Source organism: Arachis hypogaea, chromosome 14, assembly GCF_003086295.3.
Source record: "Arachis hypogaea cultivar Tifrunner chromosome 14, arahy.Tifrunner.gnm2.J5K5, whole genome shotgun sequence".
Taxonomy (NCBI): Eukaryota; Viridiplantae; Streptophyta; class Magnoliopsida; order Fabales; family Fabaceae; genus Arachis; species Arachis hypogaea.
Genome location: NC_092049.1, coordinates 39,574,900 through 39,582,600, shown reverse-complemented (window position 1 = coordinate 39,582,600; position 7,701 = coordinate 39,574,900). Strand labels below are relative to the sequence as shown.

Here is a 7,701-nt window from a genome sequence, read left to right as displayed (position 1 = left end):
TTATTTTGTCGAGTTTATTTCTTTTTCTCTTCTTGGTTCATAACTTTGTTTTTCGCTGTGATGTTTGTTTTCAGAGTTGATTAAAAATAAAGAATCTATGAAGGCCTTTAAGAAGGCGAGGAAAGCTACAGCAGTTCAGAACATCTCGGCCAAGATGGCCGGGGAGGGGTCTTCTCAGGTTTAGTCGAAACCATCTGTACCGAGCTCTCCTGGACCGAGGAGGATGATTCCTACTCCTCGGCTTCATTTGGTTGATCCTCCACAGGCTTCTATTGTTACCTCTAGTGCTCCTCCACCGAAAAGGCAGAAAACCGCTGAGCCCTTTAACCTTGATGTCCCAGATTTTGATGCTGTCGAGTTTGTGGACCAGCAAATTGGTCCTTATGGCACCATCCCTACTGACGATGTTTCTCTCCTTCGCCATTTGAACTTCATTACTCGGAGCAGCGTCAAAATGGCACACATGGGGGCGGCTTTATATCGGACTGCTCAGGATCTTCCCATTCATGCTACAAAGGCTTTTATGGAGGAGGCTAAATTGTAGTTCGACTGGATGAAGGGTTTGAAGGAGGAACTTGAGGTGAGGGTGACCAAGTTGGAGAAAGATTGGAGGGTGAAAACTTGATGAGTCCAATCCATACCCCCATTCAAAAATTGGTGAATTAGTTCTTTTAGCAAGCGCACCAAAGTTATCGTCAAGTAATAACCCACAGTAGAGTGGGATCGTATCCACAGAGATTAGCAAATTCAAGAAGTTTTAATTGATTGATGAATTAGTCAAGCAGATCAATAAGATTGTGAAGTGCGGAATTGTAAATGACATAAATGTAAATGACTAGAATATAAAGAAAAGCGATAAAGTGCAGAAATATAAATGGCAGAATGTAAAGTGCAGAATCATAAATGACTTGAATGTAAATGGGAATGGGGAATTACTGAATGTAAAATTAAGCTAGAGAGAAATAGATAGATAAGAATGGGGAAATTCATTGAGATTGGGAGATGTTGTCTCTTTCGATCAAATCTAGCTTATATCCTCTTCAATCATGCAACTCATTGACCTCTTGGCAATCATGATTGATTGAGCCCCAATCCCTTGGTGACTCAATCTCTCAGATCTTGATCAATAGCCAATTTCTTGGTCTAATTGCTCATGAAGAGAGATATGCTTGGTCCCTGATTATACCACACACCATTATAGGTCCAAGTAGAGGAAGGATTATATGTCATATATCCAAATACCAAAACCCAGATTCTACTCAAGTGTGAGAAGGGATTTCAAGCATGATTTCATGTATCCTTTCCCAAGGTTCCCATGAAACCCAATTGCATTCAATCTCTTTTCCAAGATAATTAAACACTAAGCATTAAGAACGAAATTCCTTCTAGCAAATCAAAGAGAAGATGAAGAAAAGAATAATTTCACTATTATCAATCCATCAAGTACAAAAGAGCTCCCTCTCTCAATGAGAGGGAAGTTAGCTACTCATAGCTCAAAAAGTACTCAAAAGTGAAGTGTAAAAGTGGATTTAAAACTAACTGCTTAACCCCCTTCTTCAGTACTCCTTGGGGATATTTATACTACTCCTAGTAAAATAAAAGAATAACAAAAGTGAAAAAGAAAAATTACATTTTGGAGGGAAAAGAAAACACTCATTAAGCGTGACTTCTTAGCTGGCGTGTGGCTGGCGCTTTACTAGGGTGTCACGTAGCCCTTCATTTCTAGCTTGGCGTGCCACACTGATGAGCGGATAATTTATACGCTTTTTGGCATTGTTTTTACACAGTTTTTAGTATAATTTAATTAGTTTTTAGTATATTTTTATTAGTTTTTAATTAAAATTCACATTTCTGAACTTTACTATGAGTTTGTGTGTTTTTCTGTGATTTCAGGTATTTTCTGGCTGAAATTGAGGGACTTGAGCAAAAATCAGATTCAGAGGTTGAAGAAGGACTGCAGATGCTGTTGGATTCTGACCTCCCTGCACTCAAAGTGGATTTTCTGGAGCTACAGAACTCCAAATGGCGCGCTCTTAACTGCGTTGGAAAGTAGACATCCAGGGATTTCCAGCAATATATAATAGTGCATACTTTGCCCGAGTTTAAATGACGCAAACTGGCGTTCAACGCCAGTACCATGCTGCATTCTGGAGTTAAACGCCAGAAACAGGTTGCAAAGTGGAGTTAAACGCTAGAAACAAGTTACAAACTGGCGTTCAACTCCAAGAGAAGCCTCTACACGTGTAAAGCTCAATGCTCAGTCCAAGCACACACCAAGTGGGCCCCGGAAGTGGATTTCTTCATCAATTACTCATTCTGTAAACCCTAGTAACTAGTTTAGTATAAAGTGGACTTTTTACTATTGTATTTACATCTTTGGATTATCTTTTGATCCTTTGATCATGTTTAGGGGGCTGGCCATTCGGCCATGCCTGGACCTTATCACTTATGTATTTTCAACTGTAGAGTTTCTATACACCATAGATTAAGGTGTGGAGCTCTGCTGTTCCTCATGAATTAATGCAAAGTACTATTGTTTTTCTATTCAATTCAAGCTTATTCCTATTCTAAGATATCCATTCGCACACAAGAACATGATGAATGTGATGATTATGTGACGCTCATCATCATTATCACCTACGAATGTGTGCCTGACAAACACTTCCGTTCTACATGCAAACAAGCTAGAATGAGTATCTCTTAGATATCTAATACAGAGGACCGAGTCCGAGATATTAGAATCTTCGTGGTATAAGTTAGAACCCATGGATGGCCATTCTTGAGATCTGGAAAGTCTAAACCTTGTCTGTGGTATTCCGAGTAGGATCTGGGAAGGGATGGCTGTGACGAGCTTCAAACTCGCGAGTGCTGGGCGTAGTGACAGACGCAAAAGGATAGTAAATCCTATTCCAGTATGATCGAAAACCGACAGATGATTAGCCATGCAGTGACAGCGCATTGGACCATTTTCACAGAGAGGATGGGATGTAGCCATTGACAACGGTGATGCCCTACATACAGCTTGCCATGGAAGGGAGTAGGAATGATTTGATGAAGACAGCAGGAAAGCAGAGGTTCAGGAGGAACGAAAGCATCTCTATACGCTTATCTGAAATTCTCACCAATGAATTACATAAGTATCTCTATCCCAGTTTATATTTTATTTATGTTTTTATTATCAATTCACCATAACCATTTGAATCCGCCTGACTGAGATTTACCAAGTGACCATAGCTTGCTTCAGGCCGACAATCTCCGTGGGATCGACCCCTTACTCACGTAAGGTTTATTACTTGGACGACCCAATGCACTTGCTGGTTAGTTGTGCAAAGTTGTGATAAAGAGTTGAGATTACAATTGTGCGTACCAAGTTGTTGGTGCCATTAATGATCACAATTTTGTGCACCAAGTTTTTGGCGCCGTTGCCGGGGATTGTTTGAGTTTGGACAACTGACGGTTCATCTTGTTGCTCAGATTAGGTAATTTTATTTTAATTTTAAGTTTTTGCTTTTATTCTTTTTATTTTCAAAAAAATACAAAAAAAAATTTCTTCTTTTTCATTTTTCCCAAAATAATTTTCGAAAAAAACCAAAAAAAAAGTTTAACAAAATCATAAAATCAAAAATAATTTGATGTTTCTTGTTTGAGTCTAGTGTCTAATTGTAAGTTTCGTGTCAATTGCATGCTTTTAACTTTTCTTAAATTTTCGAAGAACACATGCATTGAGTTTCTTTCTTGTTCTTCATGATCTTCAAGTTGTTTTTGATGATTTTCTATGTTTGATCGTTAATTTTTCTTGTTTTGTGTCTTTTCTTGTTTCTCATATGCATTTTCAAATTGTTAGTGTCTAAAGTTTGAAAATTTCTAAGTTTGGTGTCTTGCATGTTTTTCTCTTCTCAAAAATTTTCAAAAATAAGTTCTTGATGTTCATCTTGACATTCAAAGTGTTCTTGGTGTTCATCTTGACATTCAAAGTGTTCTTGCATATTTTTCTTGTTTTGATTCATAATTTTTATGTCTTGTGTCTTTTTTGTATTTTTCTCTTTCTTCATTAAAAATTCAAAAATAAAAAAATATCTTTCCCTTTTTCTCTCATAAATTTTCGAAAATTTGAGTTGACTTTTTCAAAAATTTTTAAAATTTAGTTGTTTCTTATGAGTCAAATCAAATTTTCAATTTAAAAATTCTATCTTTTTCAAATCTTTTTCAAAAATCAAATCTTTCTCATTTTTCTTTCATAATTTTCGAAATTTTCAAAATTAATTTTCAAAAATCTTTTTCATAATTTTCGAAAATCTTATTAGCATTTAATGTGATTGATTCTAAAATTTTTAGTTTGTTACTTGCCTAGTAAGAAAGGTTTAATCTTTAAAATTTTAAATCATATCTTTTAGTTTCTTGTTAGTCAAGTAATCAACTTTGATTTCAAAATCAAATCTTTTTAAATTTCTTTTTCAAATCTTTTTCAAAATAAGTTTCAATCACATCTTTTTCAAAATTTAATTTCAAAATCTTTTCTAACTTTTTATCTTTTCAAATTTGATTTTCAAATCTTTTTCAATTAACCACTTTACTTTTTGTTTGATTCTTATCTTTTTCAAAACTACCTAACTAACTCCCTCTCCAATTTTCGAAAATCCCTTCCCTCTTTTCCAAATTTCCTTTTTAATTAATTAATTGTTTTAAAATTTAATTTAATTTAATTTCAATTTTAATTTTCGAATTTTAAATTTAATTTTAAAATATTTTTTTATTTTCGAATTATTCTTCTCATCTCTCACCTCTTTCTATTTATTTATTTATTTACTAACACTCCTCTTCATCTAAGAATTCGAACCTACTCCTCACCCTTGTGTTTGGATTCTCCATCTTCTATTCATATCTTCTTCTACTCACATAAAGGAATCTCTATACTGTGACATAGAGGATTCCATATTTTCTGTTCTCTTCTTTTTCATATGAGCAGAAACAAGGATAAGAACATTCTTGTTGAAGCTGATCCTGAACCTGAAAGGACTCTGAAGAGGAAGCTAAGGGAAGCTAAAGCACAACTCTCTAGAGAAAATCTGACAGAAATTTTTGAAAAAGAAGGAGAGATGGCCGAAAATAACAACAATGCAAGGAAAATGCTTGGTGACTTTACTGCACCTAATTCCAATTTACATGGAAGAAGCATCTCAATCCCTGCCATTGGAGCAAACAATTTTGAGCTGAAACCTCAATTAGTTTCTCTGATGCAACAGAATTGCAAGTTTCATGGACTTCCAGCAGAAGATCTTTTTCAGTTCCTAACTGAATTCTTGCAAATCTGTGATACTGTTAAGACCAATGGGGTTGATCCCGAGGTCTACAAGCTCATGCTTTTTCCGTTTGCTGTAAGAGACAGAGCTAGAATATGGTTGGACTCTCAACCTAAAGACAGCCTGAACTCTTGGGATAAGCTGGTCACGGCTTTCTTAGCCAAGTTCTTTCCTCCTCAAAAGCTTAGCAAGCTTAGAGTGGATGTTCAAACCTTCAGACAGAAGGAAGGTGAATCCCTCTATGAAGCTTGGGAGAGATACAAGGAACTAACCAAAAAGTGTCCTTCTGACATGCTTTCAGAATGGACCATCCTGGATATATTCTATGATGGTCTGTCTGAATTATCAAAGATGTGATTGGACCATTCTGCAGGTGGATCCATTCACCTAAAGAAAACGCCTGCAGAAGCTCAAGAACTTATTGACATGGTTGCAAATAACCAGTTCATGTACACTTCTAAAAGGAATTCTGTGAATAATGTGACGCCTCAGAGGAAGGGAGTTCTTGAAATTGATACTCTAAATGCCATATTGGCTCAGAATAAAATATTGACTCAGCAAGTCAATATGATCTCTCAGAGTCTGAATGGATTGAAGGAATCATCCAACAGTACTAAAGAGGTATCTTCTGAAGAAGAAGCTTTTGATCCTGAGAACCCTGCAATAGCAGAGGTGAATTACATGGGTGAACCCTATGGAAACACCTATAATCCCTCATGGAGAAATCATTCAAATTTCTGATGGAAGGATTAACAAAAGCCTCAACAAGGCTTTAACAATGGTGGAAGAAACAGGTTTAGCAATAGCAAACCTTTTCCATCATCCACTCAGCAACAGACAGAGAATTCTGAGTAGAATCTATCTAGCTTAGCAAATATAGTCTCTGATCTATCTAAGGCCACTTTAAGTTTCATGAATGAAACAAGGTCCTCCATTAAAAATTTGGAGGCACAAGTGGGCCAGCTGAGTAAAAGAGTCAGTGAAACCCCTCCTAGTACTCTCCCAAGCAATACAGAAGAGAACCCAAAAAGAGAGTGCAAGGCCATTGATTTAACCATCATGGCCGAACCTACAAGGGAGGGAGAGGACATTAATCCCAGTGAGGAAGACCTCCTGGGACGTCCAGTGGCCAATAAGGAGTTCCTCAATGAGGAACCAAAGGAATCTGAGGCTCACCTAGAGACCATAGAGATTCCATTAAACCTTCTTCTGCCCTTCATGAGCTCTGATGAGTATTCTTCTTCTGAAGAGAATGAAGATGTTACTGAAGAGCAAGTTGCTAAGTACCTTGGTGCAATCATGAAGCTGAATGCCAAATTATTTGGTAATGAGACTTGGGAAGATGAACCTCCCTTGCTCACCAATGAACTGGATGCATTGGATAGGCAGAAATTACCTCAAAAGAGACAGGATCCTGGTAAATTCCTAATTCCCTGTAACATAGGCACCATGACCTTTGAGAAGGCTCTGTGTGACCTAGGGTCAGGAATAAACTTAATGCCACTCTCTGTAATGGAGAAACTTGGGATCTTTGAGGTGCAAGCTGCTAGAATCTCATTAGAGATTGCAGACAACTCAAGAAAATAGGCTTATGGACTAGTAGAGGATGTGTTAGTAAAGGTTGAAGGCCTTTACATCCCTGCTGATTTCATAATCCTAGACACTGGGAAGGATGAGGATGAATCCATCATCCTTGGAAGACCCTTCCTAGCCACAGCAAGAGCTATGATTGATGTGGACAGAGGAGAATTGATCCTTCAACTGAATGAGGACAACCTTGTGTTTAAAACTCAAAGATCTCCTTCTGTAACCATGGAGAGGAAGCATGAAAAGCTTCTTTCACTGCAGAGTCAACCAAAGTCCCCACAGTCAAACTCTAAGTTTGGTGTTGGGAGGCCACAACCAAACTCTAAGTTTGGTGTTGAACCCCCACATTCAAACTCTAAGTTTGGTGTTGGGAGGTTCCAACCTTGCTCTGATTACCGGTGAGGCTCCATGAGAGCTCACTGTCAAGGTATTGACATTAAAGAAGCGCTTGTTAGGAGGCAACCCAATGTTATCTAATTATATTTATTTATTTCTATTGTTATTTTATGTTTTCTTTAGGTTGATGATCATGTGGAGTCACAAAAACTACTGAAAAATCAAAAACAAAATGAAAAACAGCATTAAAAATAGCACACCCTGGAGGAGAGCAGTCTGGCGTTTAAACGCCAGAACCAAGCATCTGTCTGGCGTTTAACGCCAGAAACAGGCAGCAGTCTGGCGTTAAACGCCAGGATTGCACAGCAAGGGCGTTTTACACGCCTAATTGGAGCAGGGATGTTAAGTCCTTGACCCCACTTGATCTGTGGACCCCACAGGATCCCCACATCTTCTTCTCTCTCCTCTTCACACCTTT

At 37.5% G+C, this 7,701-nt stretch overlaps 1 non-coding gene across 1 annotated transcript; it reads right to left on the bottom strand.

Moving 5' to 3' along the window:
* Positions 1-5,489: 5,489 nt before the first annotated feature.
* LOC112745709 (small nucleolar RNA R71) lies at positions 5,490-5,597 on the bottom strand. Its single transcript, XR_003173623.1, has one exon. It is a non-coding gene; the product is annotated as a small nucleolar RNA R71 (small nucleolar RNA).
* Positions 5,598-7,701: the final 2,104 nt, after the last annotated feature.